Source organism: Parasteatoda tepidariorum, chromosome 5 (genome assembly GCF_043381705.1).
Source record: "Parasteatoda tepidariorum isolate YZ-2023 chromosome 5, CAS_Ptep_4.0, whole genome shotgun sequence".
NCBI classification, from domain to species: domain Eukaryota; kingdom Metazoa; phylum Arthropoda; class Arachnida; order Araneae; family Theridiidae; genus Parasteatoda; species Parasteatoda tepidariorum.
In genome coordinates, this window is record NC_092208.1 from 6,669,295 (window position 1) to 6,692,963 (window position 23,669).

At 32.5% G+C, this 23,669-nt stretch overlaps 1 protein-coding gene across 1 annotated transcript in view; it reads left to right on the forward strand.

The window, feature by feature from the left end:
* The first annotated feature begins 11,971 nt into the window (after window positions 1–11,971).
* LOC107453616 (SCY1-like protein 2) overlaps window positions 11,972–23,669 on the forward strand; it is a 466,439-nt gene continuing 454,741 nt past the window's right edge. Inside the window, exon 1 of the mRNA XM_071180877.1 lies at window positions 11,972–12,236. The gene's annotated coding sequence lies outside the window, so the exon portion shown is untranslated. The remainder of the gene's footprint in view (window positions 12,237–23,669) is intronic.

Here is a 23,669-nt window from a genome sequence, read left to right on the forward strand (position 1 = left end):
CACTACAAAAACGTGGTTTTTAAAAATATTATTTTTTATTTTGAATTTTTTTATTTTAAATTATAATTTTTTTAATTTTAAATTTTTATTTTATATTTTTCAAAAATTATTACTTTTTAATTATTATTCTTCACTACAAAAAACGTGGTTTTTAAAAATATATATTTTTATTTAGATTATTTTTCTTAGTCAAGACTAAACAAGACCACTACTAAAATAATAGAGCTTTCATTTTAAATTAGGGATACAAAAATCTTTATAGATGAACAATACCTTTAAGACTTTCATTAGTTTTATGCTGATGACAACCAAAACAATCTGGAAATGAATGAGGAAAAACTGGATCCTACCACGTGATGTTTCAGCCAATAAAAATACTCCGACAATAAAAATCTTTTCACCTGATATTGTTGTTGTTGTTGTTGTTGATTTACGTCGCACTAAAGCTACACAATGGGCTATTGGCGACGGTCTGGGAAACATCCCTGAGGATGATCCGAAGACATGCCATCGCAATTTTGATCCTCTGCAGAGGGGATGGCACCCCCGCCTCGGTAGCCCAACGACCTGCACGCGAAGTCGAGCACTTTACGGTAGCACAGTTTAACGAGGACCAATACCGCACACCCTCGGTCCCTACGCAGACTGATCCAAGTGGGTCACCCACCCGCACACTGACCGCAGCCAGTGATGCTTGACTTCGGTGATCTGATGAGAACCGTGTCTTAACGATCAGTCCACGGCGGGACTTCACCTGATATGTAATACTAATTTGAAATAATGGAATCGACAACAAAAGACAATCTCGAAACAAATTTTTTTTTTTAAATTTTAATTTTATTTTACTTTGTCTTTTTTCTCTTCATTTTCATGCATTGTCATCCAATTCTGAATTATGTGCCAAATTTGAAGTTTGTAGCTAGTCCGGAAGTTAGATTAAAATCGATTACAAAATTCCACCCGGACAGTCATACACGAAGGCAAGTTTACATAAACGTGGTAAAATACCACATTTCTCAAAACTGACCGTTGAGCCGTGATGGCTCATTGAATAGAGCGTTCGCCTTCCAATGACGTGAACCAGGTTAAAAACTCAGTGGTTCATGAATTCCGCATCCGGATTGCAATGACCACAGTGGTGACGTAAAACATCCTCGGTGGTAGACGAATTATGGATTTGAGTCCCGTTGCTGTCTGGCTTCTCCATGTAAAGCAAACGGTCTTCCTCTCCGTGTAACTCAAATGAGGATTAGTTCCATCAATATGTCCTCCACGAAGGCTCCCAATACTTGATCAAGGAGTTCTTTTGTCTTCTGGATTGGGTTCAAAATTACAAGGCTACGGAGTTGAACATTAGTAGTCGTAAACCCATAAATTGTGTTGACTGTTCAACAACGGTTATAAAAAAATATTCCGACCACTGATGTTTCTCCTAATCTTATCCTCAGCAGGTATTAAAATATGGAATAAATACAATAGTATTAACAAATAAATTATTATCAGATCGTATATAACAAATATTTCGGACATTCCCCAAAGGATGATTGTTGGCATTCATCCGTGAAAGTCGACATTCTCTTGATTTCGGCCATTCACGGTAACAGAGATACCAGATCGTAAACCCAGATAACAAAAAAAGGTTTACTTTCACTCAGCAAAAACCTTTTAATGTCAACCTAAAAAGGTTTTTCATACGTTTTGCGTGCAAACCTTCTAACCTTAAAACGAGATCTGTGACCTTATGCTCTATTCTGCGCACATTACCCTAATTCAGTGTTTCCCAAACTTATGACCTTTGCGTACCCTTTCCAAATTTTTAATAACGCTGTGTACCACTAATAAAAAAATGAATGGATTTTTAACTGTAAAAAAATTGCACTAAAGTTGAAAATCACAACTGGCTGTTGGTACCACTAATTATTAACTGTTAACTCTGTAAAAAAAATAGCCAATAGAAAAATACGTAATCATAAATTTTCATGCCTAGCTTTATTTTTAAATAAATTTTTTTGAAATTTTCGTTTGTTGCAAGATATTTCGCATAAGAATGCGTACCACTGTTCCCGTATCCCTGGGGGTACGCGTACCACACTTTGGGAAACACTGCCCTAATCCAAAACCTTAGAAAACAACCTTCTAATTTGATCCTATCTCTAGTGTGACAACAGCTAAAGCGTCATTATGGACCTAAGGAGCCATTTTACCTAAGTGAGTATACTTTTTATAAAAAAAAAAAAAACAGCTTTAAAAAATAATTTTTAATCGTTTTAGGATAAAAGGATTGAAACTGCTATATTTTTGCCTTGCTGAAAAAAGGGTTTTAGTTCAAACATTTTCTTGACAGTAAAAAGAATATTCCGACAAAGACAAAAGGCTGCCGTAAGGTTACAATACTTTCTGGGAATTAACGCAAGAAATAAAACAGTTTAGTTGCCCTTGCAACAGTTGGCCTCTCCATTAAGAAATGCAGTTTTCAAGTCTTTGCATGATTCAATCAACATCTGCAGAGCGTCACAAACATGTTATTCAGACTTGAGGTCTGGAGATTTGAATAATCAATCCCTTTGTGATACCAGAATTTATCATTTTGACTATTATTTGTTTTAATTCAGAGATGGCGCTGCCATCGCATTGCTTTTGGTAGTTTTCTCCTTCCTAAAAGGTGTAATTAATATTCTAACTGGCAACGAGCAAGGTTGTCCGGCTTAAGCTGATTTGTTTATGCTTTGTTTTCCTAATTTTTCAATAAATGTTATTAAGTTTAATCTTAGTATTTATTCAATAAGTCCATACTCACGAACCGCTGATACTACACCCTTCCTGCAAATATACTCTTTCATATACTAGAATGGTTCATGATTTGATTATTGGAGAGTAAATTGGTTCTTTTACATATACATGAAAAGTGACCTACCTTCTAATGTCCAAAATATGGGCCATTACGGTAAGAGAAATTCGTTAGCCTGGGCGGGAATCTTGGCCCGAGTTAGCCTAGTTGGGGCCTGGAGCAAAAACTTTTTGGAGGGCCCCCTCTGCTTCTCTACTTGAGTAATATAGAACCGAACTTTATGAAGGTATTTAAATTTTTCACCTCATTATAGATAACAGGAAAATTGACTAAATCCTAAAATAGCTATGAAGTCCCTCCCCCTCCAATGGCCAGACGAAACACCGTTCTGTCCATTTTATTGATTTTCTGACAATTCTGTGTCCATCACGCCGAATGCAGTTTTCTAGTTGTTAACTTAGTCATCTAGTTGCGAAACATTCATATCCTTGCTGACATTATGGCGGAATTCAGCTAAATTTGCGCAATTACGATGGCTCAATTAAGCCGATCAGAAGCCTGTATTTTTTTGTAAACACATCGTATTTTGTGATATGTATAAATACAGGCTTTTGATTGGCCAAATGTGTCCATCGTAATTGTAAAAATTTAGCTGAATTCTGCCCTAGAAAGCCGTGGATTTACGAAACATAGATTGTGTTCATACGATAGATAAATGAAGAAGCTAACGTAAAACTGACTGATTTTACACTGTACTGATATTTTGTTTAAGAAAAGTTCATTTAAGAAAAGTTCATTTAAGAAGGAAACATAAAAATAAACTTTCTATTCGATTTGGCTCCCCCCTCTGATATGGGGGCCCGGGACAACTGCCCCGTATGCCCCTACCTTAGTCAGGCTCTGGCGGGAATCATATTGGATAAGTGATCATTCCCTTGCATATCTTCCAATTATTACTCGTGTGAATCCAAGGAAAATTTATATTCCCTTTTCCAAGGACGCAGCTAGCATTGATTTTATTTTTAACGAATTATAAAGTCTATATTCCCTTAAGAGTTTATCCTATCAACGATTTACAGGTGAGTGAAAATATTCTTCGCATGGATTGGCAAACTAGATCTCAAAATTTCAATTCACCATGCCTGGTATTTTTCGCGGAAGGCAAATATAGCAATATATCAATTTTATCTAGCAACCACTTAGGATGAAAAGTTTAAACACAAAAATTTAATAATCAAACAACTTCTAACTAATAATCATCTAAAATTTCTAAAAGAAATTACTTTTGAAATTAATTTTCATTTTTGAAATGATGTGTATATTATATTTAATTGAAATGATGCACTTATCTAAGGATGAAGTCGCAGTTTTCCATTGTGTCGCTACAATTTTATTGGCCAGAAAAACATATGTAAGGATCCAGTTTTCCCACATTAATTTTCATATTAGTTTGGTTGTCATCAGCATAAAATTGATATAAGTCGTAAATATATTGTTTTGGGCCGAGATAGCCTGGTTGGTAGGGCACTGGGCCCATGTCCAAGTGGTCGTGCGTTCGATCCCTGCCGGCCGATGACTCCCCGTGTAGCAAATGGTGACTGATGCACGTTAAATCTGTCGAGTCTCCAAGTCCTCCATGTTCCCATAACAAATCAAAACCTCTGGGGGTACTGAATTGGAGATTGATCGTTCTCTGGTCCAGGTCAAAGTTACGATCTGTGGAGGAATGAATGGATGTATAAATAGGTCCACCCTATGATCGGGTGTGACGTATGGGTGTGGCAGAAGTAGAATTCTCGGCCATAGATGGCCCCACTGGAAAACAAGAACAATCGCACCCCCTCTGCCTTAATGCAACAGATATTGTCTTCCTATGGATATTTTTGTAGGAAATTTAAAGGTATTTATCTGTACTGTTATTATTGTGGATCAATGAAGTCATAAGGAGGAGGTGAGATGCAGCTTCTGTTGATCCAGGGATCTGAGCACCATATAGGTAGAAGTCTGTCTTGGCTCGTGTTCGTTTTCGTCTGGCACCTACCCTTCGGCCTGTCCGGCTTGGGAGACCCCACCGGTAGCAAGCTACCGCCGTCATAGCCCTCCGGTTCATTGGTACACGTAAGCTTCACCGCCCCGACAAACGGTCTGGTGGACCTTGTCTGACTTCGTCAGGAATTTGGAGGATCACAACAACTCTTATTATTACATTTTTGCTTTTATTTGTTTTTTAAATTAAATGTTTAAGAGAATTGTTTATTATTGTTATAACGTAATTCTACGTTACTACATTTTAAGATAAAGTTATTTAAATAGATGTCTGAACTTGTTACTCTTTGCAAATTACATTAATATACTCATATGAATTACGTTTAAAGAGATTCGTTAAATGGTTCAGAACTTAATTTTCAACTTCATGCACAAAGGGATGAATGCAGAACTTCTATTTAAAGTATATCCATACGTAAGCGAAAATATTCAATTACAGTTGCGTAATTATAAAATATTAAATTACAGTTGAATAAATTCAACCGTTTTTTGCAAAATAATTATTTCGAAGCAGTCATCGTTGTTGGTGATCAACAGCGAGCAGGAGGCTTAACCCCCTAGAAAATAATAAATATGCGATTTTTATGTAAACTGTATAATCAAGGGAGAAAAATTTTTTTAATACATTTCTAAATAACAATTATTTTCATTTACTAACGGCATGCAGGTTGAATGGAAACATACTTTATTTTGAAAGTAAATTGAGAAAGGTTAAAAAAATTAATTAACGTTTCTTGTCATTAGATATCCTCTTCAATTCTTTTGATGAGTTCTTTTTTTTTCTTTCTTTCATTAAGAATTGAATTTTTAACCAATAGCTTATTTCATTTACAAAAATACCTCTTCAGAAGCTTGAAGGAAAGTGAACCAAAGCTAAAACATGATTTTGAGTGTTTAAATTCCCTTAATTACTATTTTACGTCCAATTATCTTTATCTTTTTATTTTTAATTTTTAATATAATTTGAACATTAATTATTTTAAAAATTATTTTTGTCTTGATGTTAGGAAGAAATAGAGTCTTGCAAATTGAAATTCGTGGCACTCTTGAGTGTGTAAAAAGAATAAGATGATTTAAAAAAAAGAAGTGACCCCTTGATTTAGAGAATTGATTTTAAAATATCGCATATTTTCCAATTTGAGCTCATTGTTTTCTCCATCTTTTCTTTTCAACTCTTTCCAACTTACCAGTTTAGACTGATGCTTTCCCATCTTTTCTTTTTAGGTCTTTCCAACTTACCAGTTTAGAATGATGCTTTCTCATCTTTTCTTTTTAGGTCTTTCGAACTTACCAGTTCGGACTAATGCCTTCCCATCTTTTCCTTTTAAGTCTTTCCAACTTACCAGTTCGGACTGATACTTTCCCATCTTTTTCTTTTAAGTCTTTCCAATTTACCAGTTCGGACTGATGCTTCCCCATCTTTTCCTTTTAAGTCTTTCCAACTTACCAGTTCGGACTGATGCTTTTCCATCTTTTCATTTTAAGTCTTTCCAACTTACTAGTTCAGACTGATGCTTCCCCATCTTTTCCTTTTAAGTCTTTCCAACTTACCAGTTCGGACTGATGCTTCCCCATCTTTTCCTTTTAAGTCTTTCCAACTTACCAGTTTGTACTAATGCTTTCCCATCTTTTCCTTTTAAGTCTTTCCAACTTACCAGTTCGGACTGATGCTTCCCCATCTTTTCCTTTTAAGTCTTTCCAACTTACCAGTTCGGACTAATGCTTTCCCATCTTTTCCTTTTAAGTCTTTCCAACTTACCAGTTCGGACTGATGCTTCCCCATCTTTTCTTTTTAGGTCTTTCCAACTTAACAGTTTAGAATGATGCTTTCTCATCTTTACTTTTTAGGTCTTTCAAACTTACCAGTTCGGACTCATGCCATCAGCTATCCAACGTGGCAATATCCAGAATAAGTCAGACGGTGACAGCGAGACTTATTTGAATTCTAAAGTTAGCACGTTTAACTTTCTCTGTTCATTTGCTTTTTTTATGAGGAAAAATGACTGGCAAACGAAAATCTTATTTAAAAAAAAAAGAAATTATTACTTTCTTATTGTCATTTTCCTTTACAACTGTTATTTAAGGGCATTTTATTTTCAATAGTTCTTCATATATATATGTATTTTATTAGTGTCGTTTCACTATTGTTAGCGTTTTGACGCGGATGCTCGTCCATTGAAAATGTCTTTTCGTTGTACGTGATCGAATTTTGAGGATCAATTAAAAGAAAGTTCCGAAAATTTTCCAAAACTGCATGGCATATATTCGGATATCCGTGTATACGGTGATTATTATCTGAAAAGTGTTTCCGATTGGGATACCATGGCAACTTGGAGTGCGACGTAGAGAAATAAAAGGCCCATGTTTAGAAAGATTTCTTACAGAGTTTTGGATTTCTAAGTCTTATTTCTACGCTTTCTAAAAAGATGATTCTAAGTGGCATTGTATGAAAACATTTGAAATATGCAATGTAGATTAAACAAAAATGCGCGAAAACTATTAAACAAGTGGAGCAAAAGTTCTACACCTTCAAAATTGTTGAAAAAATTAAATTAATTAATGAAAAGTGAAGGACAGTGATTTAAAATAGCAAAAATGCCAGTTTTGTGTACGGAAATAATGCAATGGTATGATATAAATTGTTACTAAAAATGTGTTTTATGTTTGATATATGAGATGTCTTTAGCAGTGGTCGAAAAAACTACATTTTCTTTGTAGTTAACTACAACTACAACAACTTTATTACAATTGTCGTTAACTACAACTGCAACTACTTTTTTTTTAAGTATAACGACTACAAACTACTTTCGAAATGTAGTCATTACTGCGCTATTTTTAGAAGCCAAACTTAACTGGAGAACTTAATTTTCCCCAATATTCAAAATAATTTTGGATTAAAAAATTGGCTTGGTTAGATCTGAGGAGATATTAAGAAGTTTTAATTCATTTTTACATGAAATAGATAAGAAAACAGACCACCCTGAATAACTTTTGATCTAATGATCGGATCTTTAAGCTCTAGGACTCAATCTTAAAGGTTTGAGGGGCAGGGTTACTTCTCCACAGGGAGAACAGGGAAAACCTGGAAAATACAGGGAATTTAAAAATCACCTAAAATAACAGGGAAAATGCTGGAAATTCAGATTTTTTCTTTACAAACTGGGAAAATACAGGGAATTTTGTTTCCTATTTTTGTCTTATAAAAAATGGTGACTACTCAATGCGTAATCTATGGGATATTTAAAGATGATATTCCCACTATACTAAACTATTTCCTTTACTATAGCATTATTTAAATATGTTCAGCTGCTCCTTTTTTTCTCTAAGTTCTTCCATCTATTAAAACTAGGATAGCTAGCATAATATAGCTCACACAAGAGTGCAGTAATTGTGTTTCCTCTCAATATATTGTGTATAAAATATACAGGGATAGCACGGGGAATATTCTTTCCTGATTTGAGTGGCAACCCTGAGCATAATTGCAAATATGCTAATTAATTAATGCAGAAGATATTTAAAGTTACGAAATCAGACACAAAAAACGTACTTTATAGCTCCTGTGAAGAAATTGAATTTTAAAAAAGTCAGATAATTAAAATTCGATTTCTCAGAAGCAACTTGACCGATTTCGCACCGATTTTTTCGAGCATCAAACCAGCGTTTTCATTACAGCGCGAGAACGCGAGAATCTCGCATATTTTTTTCTTTTCTCGCATTAAAAAATTATTACAGCGAGAAATTCGCGCATTCTATAAATCAATTTCAAAATTCATGAATTTCTCGCATTTTGGAAAAAGCTTCAAATCCCGCCATTTAGAATGAAATCTGTTTCACTTTTCTTTCTGGATCTTTCATTATTTTCAACATCTGCCCCATTATCTAGCTTCCCTATTTACCAGTATACTGTTCAGAACCTTTTCGAACAACAGAACACAACCACGGAACCCCTTGCAGAACAAATTTCTCTGCAACCACGTGTTTACCGTAGGTAAGGTTTCTTCATGTAAGACGTTCAAATTTTTTATGCACTTATGTAAGATGGACAAATACCTTGTAAAGGCAAAATCTTCTATGATGATGCACCAAAAATATTCAATGCTTTAAAAAAATAGAAGACGTTAAAAATGTATTATAATTAAAGAAATGATTTTTTTTCCAAGAGTTTTTGCGTTTTTTTAGTTTTTAGAAATCTCACTTAACTTTTTGAAATCTCACCCAGTTTTTGAGAAAGGGTGAGGAATTCTCACCCATTTTTTTTCTACGATGAAAACACTGAGATCTTATGAACAATGGGCCACAGAGGCATCAATCAGATTCGAAAAATTTTTCGCTTTTGAGCTTACTTTCTTTAATTAACTAACGCTAAAGTTGCCAAGAATTATTATTAGTTGTCAAGAATTATTACAAACTACTGTTTTTGTGTATCACACTACTCATTACACTACTTCTCTTAAAAATTATCACACTACATTACAAACTATGGAAAATGTAGAGCACTACATTACAAACTACGGAAAATGTAGCGCACTACATTACAAACTACGGAAAATGTAGCACACTACATTACAAACTACGGAAGATGTAGCGCACTACATTACAAACTTCGGAAAATGTAGCACACTACATTACAAACTACGGAAAAAGTAGCACACTACATTACAAACTACGGAGAAAAGTTGCGACTACAACGGTTACGCCACTTGTAGCGCACTACTTCCGACTACTGGTCTGAAGTTAATCCGCTTCTAATAGTGAGCTTTAGCCGCCACTGCAAATTTAATGCAGGGATTCGGGAGCGAAAGTGGAGAAACATTTGGACAAGTAAGATATTTTTTCAAGGCATTTAGGATAGATGGTGAATTAGTGAAATAAAAGGCCTATTTAGACGATTCTTGGACGAAGATTGATTGAAATTGATGGAAACTTGTTTTGCTTTGTGCTTGGTTCGTCTAAACGATTATCCAAGTACTTGGTCCAAGTCCTTGGACGATAGTAGAGCATCTTCTACTTTCCTTCCAAGTTTTTCCTCCCTTAACCAATCAGCTTCTTAAGTTTTGTGACGTCAAGAAGCAGGCATCAGATTATGTCATTTTGTTTTCTGTTTTTATGCATTTTAGTCCAAATAAATTAATCTGTTATTATGATTTATTTGTGTTATTATGATCCTATTTGAATTTATTCAGTAATTTTAAAGTCATGTAAGTATGATTTTACAACGTTGAATGTGTACAATGCGCATGCCCAAGTTTTTCTTCCGATTAATCAGTGAGATTGAAGAACTTGGATAGAGTCGACGAATCATCCAATTTCTTGGAGAGAGAAGTTCCTCCAATTTCTCGGATTCAAGAACTTAGACAGTGTCAATAGGCCTTAACGCTGATTTGCGTTACACGAATAAAACTCACCAGAAAAAAACCTCGCTAGGTCAGCCCGACGGTAAGATAACTTTCGTACGAGATTTTTAAAATCGAATTTATTGAGTTATTGAGTAACAGACACGTTTTCTAGTAAAACATTTCGTTTATATTTGTGAATGACCCAATTTTAAGTATGCGTGCTTCTTTTCAATATTAAACGTAAATCAACTTAATGCAATAAATTGTCGCCGGATGAACTTTCCGTTGAGATATGAATAAATATTTTGTTTTTAATTTTTAAAATAAAATTGTTTATGCATCAATTTTTGTTGAAACATTTTGCTTAGTTTAACATTTGTGAAACATTTTGCTTTCTCAAAATTATACTAAGCATTAGAATAATTAATCTGCGATTTGTAAGAAAATATTTCTGTTTTGACTGTAACTGTGGCGTAACTACCACTATAAATATTAAATACCGATTCACTAGTATATGTTAACTTGTTTCTATCTTGAGGTTCCTTTTGATAGATGAAGGTTGACATAGTCAATGATTAATCCCCCACATTACCTTTGTCCCTTATATTTCTAGAAAATTATAAGACTTCAAAATCCTAAAAATACAAACACTGAATGCAAAAAATACAAACATAAATATGTTTGTATTTTTATATATATAAATAAATATATATTATGTACTTAGAAAATAGGTATATATTATATGCTTGGCTTGTCAATGCGAAACATGTCATCGATTTACGATACTATCGGCGTAAATTGAGAGAGTCAAAAAGTGATTATCTAAATTCATAATTAAATTATTGCGCATAAATTTCTGTAGAAGAGAAATTTTTTTTTTTTACTTTTCAAAAGAAAAATCTTTCTGGATGAACTTTGTGACGTTGTCGCTACGATTCTGTCACGGGGGCGGCCTATATTTCTCTTTTTTTTTTTTTACTCTACTAAAAATGGCGTTATTTTTTCCCTTTTTATTCTTTTTAAAACTAGTGATTACAATTTTTTTTAATAATTAAATTAATTCATTGTTGTTATAGAAACGAACCTCATATAATTAGAATAAAAGAAGAGCTAAAAATTATGTCTTTTAGAGGTAAATAGTGTAAAATTATTTCAGTTGAAAGAACTGATGTTTTATTCAACGAAAGGCATTCTGCTGCAAATATTTTTTTTATACAAGTAGCTCATTTGATGGAAGAAATAATTTATTTTAAATAAAAGGACATTAAATCACACATTTTAAATTTAGAAACATAAATAAATAGAATATAAGCATTGTAAGCATTATCTTAGGTAATTGTCAGATTTATTAATTTTTTTATTTAACTTTTGTGAGAATGTGTTGAATTTTTCCTAAATTTGACAGCATTTTATTTTTGCATGTTTTGAACAATTTCGTGTAAGAACGTTAAAAAATATTTTTTATTTTTCTTCCATAAATTAATAAGTACCGTCAGTAAGATTAATATTACTAATTCAGCAAAATGCAATTGCAGTCATTTCTCGCTGTTTGGATTTCAATTGTTCTTAAGTAAAATAAATCAATAGATTGTTGTGTTAACTAAATGTGAGAAATATAAGTTTGTATAGTGCGAAAAGTTTTTGATTTTTCTAAAAATTTTGGAAGAAACACCACAGAGTCCTAATTTTTAAAAAATACCTAATTATATTCCCCGGAAATCTGAGTAAGTGCTGAGATCTTCCATAGATGGCGTTGACCGCAACCTCCAGATCTAGTGGCTCATCCAATAGGGATGCAGGCGACCGTTTACGGAACCCGGTACTAGAGTAAGTTGCGAGATATTGCGAGATAAAGATACCTGGAGTTCTTTCAAATAGACGTTGTACTAGAAAATATATGTATTAAAAAATTTTTTTTCGGGAAAAAAAAAAGTTGGTGAAAAAATTTGAACCACCCTATGGGATTTCTGTTGGAATTTTAGTGATTATATTTTTGTTCCTTGAAGAAGATTTTTTCCCCGTTTCCAGGATGAGGAGTTAGCTAGCGGAGGAGAAAGGACCAACAGGTATTACTTGTTGCATATATATACTCTCGTTTGGGTTGAAGTTTTTTCTCCTGCCTGCTCCGGAATTATTTTGGATATAAATAACAGGTGTGAGCAGCTGGGTTATTTTATATTTAAACAAAAGTCATGTAGTGCTAAAAACATATAAATTTTTTTTATTGTTTTACTGACAGAATTTTAAAGCAAATTTTTTTATTATTAAATATTTTTTTTTTTTTTTAAAAATGGGAAATTATTATTATTTTTTTTACTTCAATCAGTATTAGTTTTGTATTTATACAGATGTATATAATTTAGCAATTACATGACATACATTTAATAAACATTTTATTACTTTATAGGAAATATTTTAAATAAAATTTTTATTATTTTTTGAAATTCTTTTCTTTATATCAAATACAGGAAATAAAATTTTTTATAATCGGTCTATTTAAAACTATGAAGCATAGGTTTTTTATTTATACAAGAGTCTATGATTTAGCAGTATTATTAAAATAATAATGTAGTATACTCTCGATAGCTCGAACTTCGATACATCGAAAACCTTGCTACGTCAAAAAATTATTTTTCCGCTTGCCATTGTACATCCAAATAATATTAATTTGAATTCCTATGTCGAAGAACGTTTTTCAAAACCTTGTTAGGTCAAATTTTTTCGAAATAGAAATTGAATCTCCCCCCCCCCGGAAAAATCACAATGTAAAATTATTGTATTAATGTATAATTATTTTTTTCTTACTTTTAAAATAAAGTATCATTGTTGTATTTAGACTTATAGTCAACTATCACTACATACAGATTTTTAATAGTGGTTATTCTTATGTTTCATGTCTCTACTTTTTAGAGTTATATTTTAGAATATATTTTTCTACTTTTTAGAACGTATTTAGTTCTGAATTTGTTATTTCGAAAACTATCTCGCAATTTTTTAGCTTCCCTTCAACTTTGAGAAATCGTGAGTATACGGTATATACAGGGTATCTGCGCACCTGGAAAGTCATGAAAAATCACGAAAATTCAGGAATTTTGGTATTGAACAAAATTACACATGAAATGTCATGATTTTAACTATTTAAAAAAAAAAATCATGGAAAGTCATGGATTTAGGTCACTGAAAAGTCTAATTTTTAAAATGGAATTTACCCCCCCCCCCCAATTTCATGGTGCTCCGAATATCTGAATTTGTAATAAAATTCCCACTCACAGTCATATTTTATTAAAATATAAAATGTCTTTATCGTGTTTTTTTTTAAAAAATTATGGTGTTCTTTCAAATAATGAAAGAAAAAACATTATTTCTAGAGCGAATTATCTTTTAAACTTCTGCGATTTCAGAATTTCTGTTATTATTATTATTTTTTTTTTTAATTTTATCAACTTAAAATTCTAGCTGAAGCAAGCCTATCATTGGCGAATTTTTTTAAATTCCGAAATGAGAACAGAAAAATCAGGAGCATTTCTTTCCTTTCCGATGAACAAGAAAAGTATTTTAATAATTCTATATATATTTCTGTATAACATATAAGTATAATTCTGCAAAAAAAAAGGAAAAAAAAAATCATTTGCTTTTGTATCTTTTTCAGCTATTTTATTGCTCTAACTCTTTTATTACTCTGTTTTTTAAATTTAAAATCTATAAATATGAAGTTGCAGAGTATAACAGTTTTGGTTATACCTATCATTTCAATTAATGTTATTATAATGCTTTTTTAAATTTAATGTTGTGTTTTTGTTGGAGAAAATAGTAACATCGTTAGGTAACGAAAAATTCTTTGAATTAGTCATGGAAAGTCATGAATTTGAAAATCTGAAAGGTAGCAGATACCTTGTATATAGTATTTTTTTAAATTCTCTTTGAGTGTGAAATTTTTGCATCTATTTCTGAATTTTTTTATATCTCAGACGATTGAATTTGTTATTTATATTTTTTTTCATAAAAAACAGGGATCTAAACAGTTTTTTTTGCTTCAATCACTCTGTTCCGCTCATTAAGTAAATATCAATATATATATATCTATACACCGAAGAGCCATTACATTATGACCACCCTGCTAATAATATGTAGGACCACCTTTAGCCGGACCCCCCCCCCCTTAGCTTGAGTTTTTTTTAATATCCATATTTCCAAATATCGCATAGAACTTCTTATAATATACGTCCTGCCTTGAAAAATAATTTTTTAAGAAATATGTGGAAAATTTTTTTGTTTGCACCTTGCAAAAGCTTGCATGTTTCAGTGAGCGAAAGAAACGAAAGTTTTATCGAGAAAGTTCCGACGAAATTGTAAATAAGTTATCAACAAGGCGCAAAAGATTAAATTTATTACTTTAAGCAATTAACATTTTTCTATACTCTTTGATCATTGTTTTCCTTGCAATAAACAAATATTTTACACANTAACACGCGGGGATCTTTCGGCAGCGGGATTAGAACTCCCATTATCACGAACACAAGCCCTACGTCCTACCAACTAGGCTATCTTGGCCCGCAGAAATATTTCATGAAAACATAAGAAACTTTTGGGATAACGTGGTTGGTAGGGCAATGGGCTCATGTTCAAGAGGTCGTGAGTTCGACCCCCGCCGACCGAAGTCTCACCATGTAGTAAATGGTGACTGGTGCACGTTAAATCTGTCGGATCACAAAGTCCTCCACGTTCCCATGACAAATCAGACCTTTGGGGGTGCTGATCCAGGAGTTTCCTTGTTTCCTGGATTAATTCAAAATTACTAGTCTCCGGAGTTGAACATTGGTAGTCGTAAACCCAAAATTGGGTCGGCTGTTCAACGACGGTTGTAAAATAAAATGAAAGCATTTAAAAAATTATTATAGGGATAGATAAATAAGTTTTATGTACCTACTTTTATTTATTTATCTCTAAAATAATTGCATTGTCTAAGAAATCTTTCCTATATATATATATATATATATATGTTATAGAATCTATACAATAATTCTTGTCTAATTAAATCTTATTTCAATTGTAATAATGTCTATAGGTATTCAAGGTTTAAGTGAAATTATTATTTCTTTTAACTTTCTGGCTCAAAATAATGTCCTGTTTTATTCCAATTAGTTGTTATTCCTTTCAAAGGAAGATTGAAAGCTTTGTTTTATTTTATGCACAACTAAAAAGTATATTTTTTTATATTTATGCTAATGGTTCATATTTTGACACGGATAAAAACGATGGCTGAAAATAATAATATATTTTTGTGATTGCTTTTTAATATAATAAGTATTTATTACCATTTAAAGTTTTTTTCACATAGATACTTTATGCAATTGAGAGGTTCGTAAAAAAATAATTATTTTCAGTAATTGCTTGTATACCTATTCAGTATTTATTACCATTTATAGTTTTATAGTTTCTCTATAATGCAATTTATAGTTTCTCCCACACAATCAAGATAGTTACTTTTTTATGCTTTTTTGTTATGAGTTTCACCAAAAAATATGGGTTTGAGATCACACGTAAAGTTTGTGCAGTAGAAAACTCAGATATTTTAAAATCAGTTGAGTTCTATCATCATTTATAAGTAAAGTTTTATCATGTATTTGAATTCAGCTCTTATCTACATATTCATTAATTTATCCAAAGAATAAAAAATGCCTATCTTTATTACTATAAACATGTTATCATACTATACATGTGTATATGATACTATTCATCTATATTTCATAATGTATATGTAACATAATACAATTCATTAATATATCCTAAAAATAAAAATTGCCGATCTATTATTACTATAACCATGTTATCAAACTAATACATGTTATCATACTATGAGCATGGATTTTATTGAGATGTTAAACGTGTCAATAAAATACAATAAATATAATTTTATATTTTTTTTTCAAAAGGTGAGAGCAATAGCGTTAACAGAAGCTAATTCTCAATTTTAATGTTATTTATGTAAGATGCATTCACTACTTATGCAATGTACTTTTCTTTTTAAATTACACTAGAAATTTTTTTTCTTTCATTGAATTTCAGGAATTTATGGAAAAAAACTCTTTGCGCACGTTACATAATTTAGGAAATCCGATATTTCACTTGTAAGAGAATGGAATGGCAGAAATATTGTTGCTGTTGTTACTAATGCCACTGGCCATTACCAGCACTCTTACTTGAAATTAAGCGAATTTTTAAGACAGAGAGTGCGTTTTTCGTTTTTTAGTGGCGCCATCTATGTTCAAGAACACCACTTCAGTCACATACATGTCGCAGCCCTTTTTACAGGGATGAACCATGCATACGTCATTCATTCATCCACAGATCGTAATTTTGACCGAAACCAGAGAGCGATCATTCTCCGATTCATTACCCCCAGAGGTATTGATTTGTCATGGGAACGTGGAGGACTTTGTGATCCGACAGATTTAACGTGCACCAGCCACCATTTAACACGCGGGGATCTTTCGGCAGCGGGATTAGAACTCCCATTATCACGAACACAAGCCCTACGTCCTACCAACTAGGCTATCTTGGCCCGCAGAAATATTTCATGAAAACATAAGAAACTTTTGGGATAACGTGGTTGGTAGGGCAATGGGCTCATGTTCAAGAGGTCGTGAGTTCGACCCCCGCCGACCGAAGTCTCACCATGTAGTAAATGGTGACTGGTGCACGTTAAATCTGTCGGATCACAAAGTCCTCCACGTTCCCATGACAAATCAGACCTTTGGGGGTGCTGATCCAGGAGTTTCCTTGTTTCCTGGATTAATTCAAAATTACTAGTCTCCGGAGTTGAACATTGGTAGTCGTAAACCCAAAATTGGGTCGGCTGTTCAACGACGGTTGTAAAATAAAATGAAAGCATTTAAAAAATTATTATAGGGATAGATAAATAAGTTTTATGTACCTACTTTTATTTATTTATCTCTAAAATAATTGCATTGTCTAAGAAATCTTTCCAACTGAATTTTAACTTATCTATTGCAACCAATTTTTAAAAATATTATTAAGTAATATATATTACTTTGAATTGTATATATACAGTGAATTGTATATATACAGTGAATTGTATATATGAATACATTGAATTAAATGTATGAATATATATTCAATTGATTATTGCCTTATAATGTAATCAATTAAAATTTATAAGGTAATCATTCATTTCCAGCCTTTTTAAGAAAATGGCAGTTATTATTGATTTGATTTAAATGAGTAACGTTGGTTTGATGCGTTCATTACTAAAATAATAACAATGTTAAACAATGGCATCTTATAACAACTGCTTTTTCATTCAATATTGCAGTACAATATTTTTTATAGGATGCGTCATCATATACCTATCACGCAATCATTGATTTAAAAATATTATTTGAATGGAATTCACAATGATTATTGGATTAATTAAGGCGTAAAAATTCTTTGACGCCTAAATTAATAAGAATTTCAAATGAAATCAGAAATATTTTTAACAAGTCTTTTTTTTTGTAAATATATGGCTTTTTTTTTGCTTCAAAATTATAATGTTAAAAAACAAAAGTTATTTTGTGATGATTAATTTATAAAATTTGACACAATCGCACAAGGACTTTCGGTTTCAATTAAATGGGAAGCAATAATTTGATTCTTAAATTATTGCTGTGTAATAAATGGTGACTGGAGCATGTTAAGTTTGTTAGGTCACAAAGTCCTCAAGTTCCAATAACAAATCACATCTCTGGGGGTACTGAATTGGAGATTGATCGTTCTCTGGTTCAGGTCAAAATTACGATCTGTTGATGAATGAATGGATGTATGAAAGGGTCCGCCCTATAAACGGGATATGACGTGCGTGTGGCTGAATTCGTATTTTTGGCCATAGATGGCGCCACTGGAAAACCAGAAACGCACCTTCTGCCTTAATTTCCGTTGGTTTCACCAAGCAGGCTTGGTGGTTGCCAAGTGACATTAGAAACAACGACAACACTTTTATTATGCGATTGTTAACCCATTAATCTCCACAACGGCAAATTACGATATTTTATTTGAATTTTTAGAACTGTTACATTTAATAATATGTATCTAAAGCAGAGTAAAAGATATTGCACTAGTTTTATCTTTATTGCTTGCTCCTCAAACGGGAGCTTTTGCACCGAGCGGTAGGTTAACATGTTGACACATTTTTCTCTCAACTCTTTCGATTTTTTAACTGCCGATTTAAACTCCCCTACTATTTTATACTATTAGACATGTAAGCATTTTCGTAGTATAAATTAAATATAAAATTAACAAATTTACACAAAAAATATTAATAAATAGAAAAACTTACTTTTTTTATTTTGCCCTCTATTTTACCTGCTTATTTTTTCCAAATTGGTATTTTGTATGCTACAAATGGGAGCTCTCTTTTTATAAATGAACTTTGCATTTAACCCACCGCAATTGAGTATTTACTTATTATTTTTTTATGTATAAATTGCATCGAGATTGTTTCTATCCATTTCGACAAAATGGTTTATTCCGTCCAATCTCACATCATTATTTGGTTTTGGTTTTCGTTTTCCTTGCTTGGCGGAATAAATTTTACGAGAAAACAAACAATTGGTTGATAAGAAAAAAATGATTCAATATATTCCAGGGCTTTTTGAAACATAAGCTTTTTTTTTTTTAGATCCAACGAGATTCTGAGCTGTGAGAGCATATTTATTGGCTGCCTAATGGGGGATTGAAGTAAACATTTGTTTAATTTAAAGTTTAACAATCCGTTGATTCGTTAGTTATTGAATAAATAAAAATGATGCTAAGTCATGACTGTTATGTCATAATTTATTTTTCTTTTAAAGTTATTTTTCTTTTAAATTTATTTCTATCTAATGTTATATTTCTTCTAATTACTTCTACGGTACGTTGCATTTTAAAAAAGTATTTAAAGGTGCTTATTTTCGATTTTTGTTTTTAAAAGCCCTTAAAAGTTTTTTTTTTCATTTGGTGTTTTTTAAAAGTGCTTAATTTTCCCTATTCCAAAATGAGATTTTTTTCTTTACCGTGTCGACTTTAGCCACGTATTACGCAAAAGCTGCTTTTCACATTGTTCAACGTTTCCACAATTCATTCTACCTCAATCTATTTCGGCGTAGAATGTCCCAAACATGCCCGATTGGGTTCATATCCGGAGAACACACTGGCCAATCCATTTGTATGATTCTGTCTACCAAAAGGAAATCATTTACCAAGTTACCACGATGTGGTCTGCAATTGTCGTCCATTAACATGAAGTCTCCTCCAATTGCTTCAGCGTAAGGAGTTCAGGATCTAATAGGTTTCAGGATCTCATCCCTATATCGGCGACCTGTCTGAGCTCCATATGAATGATATGGAGATAGGTGCGTCTATCTATGGAGATACCAGCATAGACCAGCACTCCCTCATAGCAAAATCTAGCACTTCCCTGCAAGAACGCAGGATTGTTTCTAGTGTCACGTTTCCTATAGATGAAAATACACCTATTATCAGGATGAACAGAAAAACGGGACTCTCAGAGAAAAGAATATTGCGTCATTCATTTCTCCTCCTGTTCACATTCTCTGTTGCTCTCACCCTGCGGGACCGGTGGTGCGTTGCTGTAACGTGACCCACACCATTGATCGGCGCGCTACAGAGTGAAGACGGTCTTGGACAGTTTGTGTCGAAGCTGTGGTGCCAGTAGCCGAGCGGAGGTTGTTGAAGAAGAGTGGCATTCATATTTTGGTGTCCTAAGTGTTAAATAACGGTCTTCATTGGGCGTTGTTGCACGTCTACGCTCTTGCCCAGATCTTCGGCCTGCATTTTATGGCTCGGCCTGCATTTTATGGATTGTTTATAAAAAACGCAGGGCTGATTGTGCTCCGGAAAAAATCCAGATTTCCGGACTTTTCGCTAACAGTGATCCGGAAGTTTCCGGAGATCGAAGGTCCAGACGTCTCAAAAAATCATTGTTTGATCACAGAAGTTTCCGGAAATCAAATTTTCAAAGGTGTAACTTAAAAAAAACAGTTTATTTTATTTGTTTGTAAGGGAGAGCCAGAGAGATACTTTATAAGCTTATATCCATGATTAATATTCATTTTTTGTCAGTAAATAGTTGTTATAATCATAAACTCAAGAAAGAAAGACATATTTGTAAATCTTAATTACTTCTCCAGGTCATCATAGATATGTGTAAAATTTTAAAAATATTTTAAGTAAACTAAGAAATATTGAGAAAAAGGAAAAAAACCTTGTTTAAATTTTTTTCAATTTAAATTTTTTTTTTTTTTAACTCGGGAAATTTTCCGGAATTTTAACTTGGGCTCACAATTACCCCTGAAAACGGTTCCAGATCCTGTAAATCACTCTTTACGAAGCTCCAATGGCTTCTGATACTTCGACTTGTGTTTGGCACCTCTCTTACCAACCAACATCGCTCCAAGCTACTGATTTGGTTAAATGATTTCGTTGAGACATCGCACTCACTGAAACAACGCGCTTACTGAACGTCGATAACTCTTTTCCGCTTTGACGTACGTTAAGTTGAAAGCCAAATTAAATTACCTGACGCCAAGACGTCGTCTTCGACGTCAAACTCAAAATTTACATACTGCGTAGCTTGAAAGTAAGAAAAACTTGCATTTCTGACTCTCTTCTTCTATTTTATGCAACAAAAAAAAAATTGCCTATACCTTTATTTCGCACAAAACTTACAATATCCTTCAATTGTTTTTGGCAGTTTATATCAGTACATTGTTTAACTGAAAGTTACAGTGCAGTCATTAATATACAGCTTTGTGAAGAAATTCAAAATGATTATTAGTCAACTAAAATGGATACTAATTTTCGAAGTATCAATTATCGAATTAATTAAAATACTGTTAAATTATAACATCATTTAACAAATAATATTTTTCCTTTTTAAGGTCCTTTCACAAGTTTTAGGAAGAATTGCGACATAATTTTGATAAATAAAACGTCATTGTGCAATCATTAATGAGAAAGTCTGCTAATTAAGTCGTTAAACTATTGCCTAACAATTTCGCAAGATGAAAAATGGTAAAGCTTTAATATCCTTTCAATATATGCGATTTAGTCATATCTTTTGAACATTAGGATTTTTTTTTAGTCTGAATAATTAGTTTAAATTATTATTAATATCGGAATTTTTTTTAGTCTGAATAGTTAGTTAAGATTATTATTAATATCCCGATATTAAATTTAAAGATTATGTTTAATACACAATTAGATAATGCTAATTAATTTGAGAATGGAGAAACACTGAGTTCTGATTAAATTTCAATTGAATTTTTTCTAGCTGAAGTCTCATTTGGGATTGCAGCTTTAATTTTCTATTTTCTTAAAAACGTATTTAATATTGAAGTAATCATATTGATAAATTATATAAAATTGGAAAAGAAATTTTATATTTAAGCCATTCAAGGGTCTGTCCAGACATTTTGTGAAAGGTCCTGTTTTTGTAAAATTGTGAAAAAACTATTCACAATTTGTGAATATAAAATAAGCGTTAAGTCACATTATTTCAACCAGGGTCCTGCTTTTGTGAATTTGTGCAAGTAGGGTCCTTTTATTTGGTATTTAGCCTATACTGCTTAATACAGAACATTCATTTTGGACGAATAATTGAAACAAAATCACTCGCCTTCTTAATAATTTCAATTGACATATTTTAAATAACACAACTTAGTTATCTATCACTTTTAATGTGTTACGCATTAAGTAAGTTTAAACAATTCTTAAATTTATAAAATTATATTTAAAAAATTGCCAGAAATTAATGTTTATTTACGTAATATTCTATAAATTAATTTTATGAATAAATATAAATTGATCAATTATTTATTTACAAAAAAATTATGATTTAATATTAATAAGAATGTGGACGCGATGTTTGTAGAAGTAGAACTATTTTCGTAGAAACTTAGGGAAACTTGGAAAACTTAGTTTGTTTCGAACCCTCTTCCGGGAAGGGTTTATTCGATTAGCAAAACAATAATGAAGATAAACAAATATGTGAAGGGTCCGATTAAAAGATAAATTATATTGTGAAGGGTCTGCTTTTATGAAAAGATATTTTGCAAAGGGTCAGTTAGCGGACCCAATTTTTTTTTAAACAGACCCCTGCCCTTTAATTTTATAGTGACTATATAGCTTGCATTTCAAAATAAGAAAAAGAAAGACATTGATCTAACCATTCCAGTTTCTATAAAAATGAAATTAATATTAAGGAAAACAACTTGTGAAATTTTTTGAGTCAATGTTAATCCAACAGAGTTGTATCACAGAAATATTATGTATAGGTATATATAGTCAATACCACCATTGGTCTTTCTGGTAGACTATCTGGCTATAAGTATCCGTACACCCGGTTGTTGTGATGGTGGAAGCATAATGGTGTGGGGATGTTTCTAGTGGTTTCGGCCTGTGCCCGTGGTTTGAAACATGAACTCTGAGATGTATGTGGACAATGCTGTTCTCCCAAATTTATGGGATTATTTCGAGGAAGGTCCATTTCTCTTCCAGCGGGATTTGACGAAATGGGTGTACAAAAACTGGATTGGCCTTCTCAAGAGCCTCTTTCTAAATCCCATAGAACATCTTTGCAGTCGGAACTCGTTGCAGTCGGAAGGTATGAAATTGCCACAGGACAATTCAGGCCAATTGCAACATGAAATGATAAACTGCCTTATTTCAAGTATGAAATGACCGCTGCATCTGTAAGAGGGGACCATACTCCCTTTTTTGTTTATTCTGCAACTGCTGTTTCATACTCCAACGAGTGTCGCGCACTATCATGCGTCTGTGTATTACAATTGTTGAATGGCTATTTGTTTTGTATTGTATCAATGCATGTACAGATCAAATTTCCTTAAAATAGGTTCTGTAGTTCTAGAGATAATCGACCCAGTCTGCAAATTCTCTTAATTACTTACACCTGTGTATTTCAATAACTCCTGACATTTGTTTATCACTATTGATTGATCTGGAATGAATTAATAATTTCATGTACAAAACAGAGTCATTTAACAGGGTGGCTACCCACCTGGAAAACCTTGAAAACCTGGAATTATCAGGGAATTTTTTTTATACTGGAAAAAACCTGGAAAAATCAGGGAAATATGGATAAAAACCTGGAAAACCTGGAAATTTTAAAGAAAAGCTGGAAATTTTTTCTTATATATTTTTTTTAATTCACTAATTTAAATTATTTGCTAATAATTTTCTTAATTTAAATTGTTTCATCCATTATACCCACATTTTTTAGACGGAAATGTATCTCCAAACAGTTAAAATATCATCAACTTACATTGCTTTCGTCAAAATTTGCTCCATTATAACCCTGTTAAACTAGAATACAACATAAAATTCTCCCATGCAAATGTAGAAACCTTTGATCTCTATGCAGACTGTGCAATTTAGGAAAGGCAAAGATTATGGTGGATGTGGAAGACGGGGTTAGGAATCGG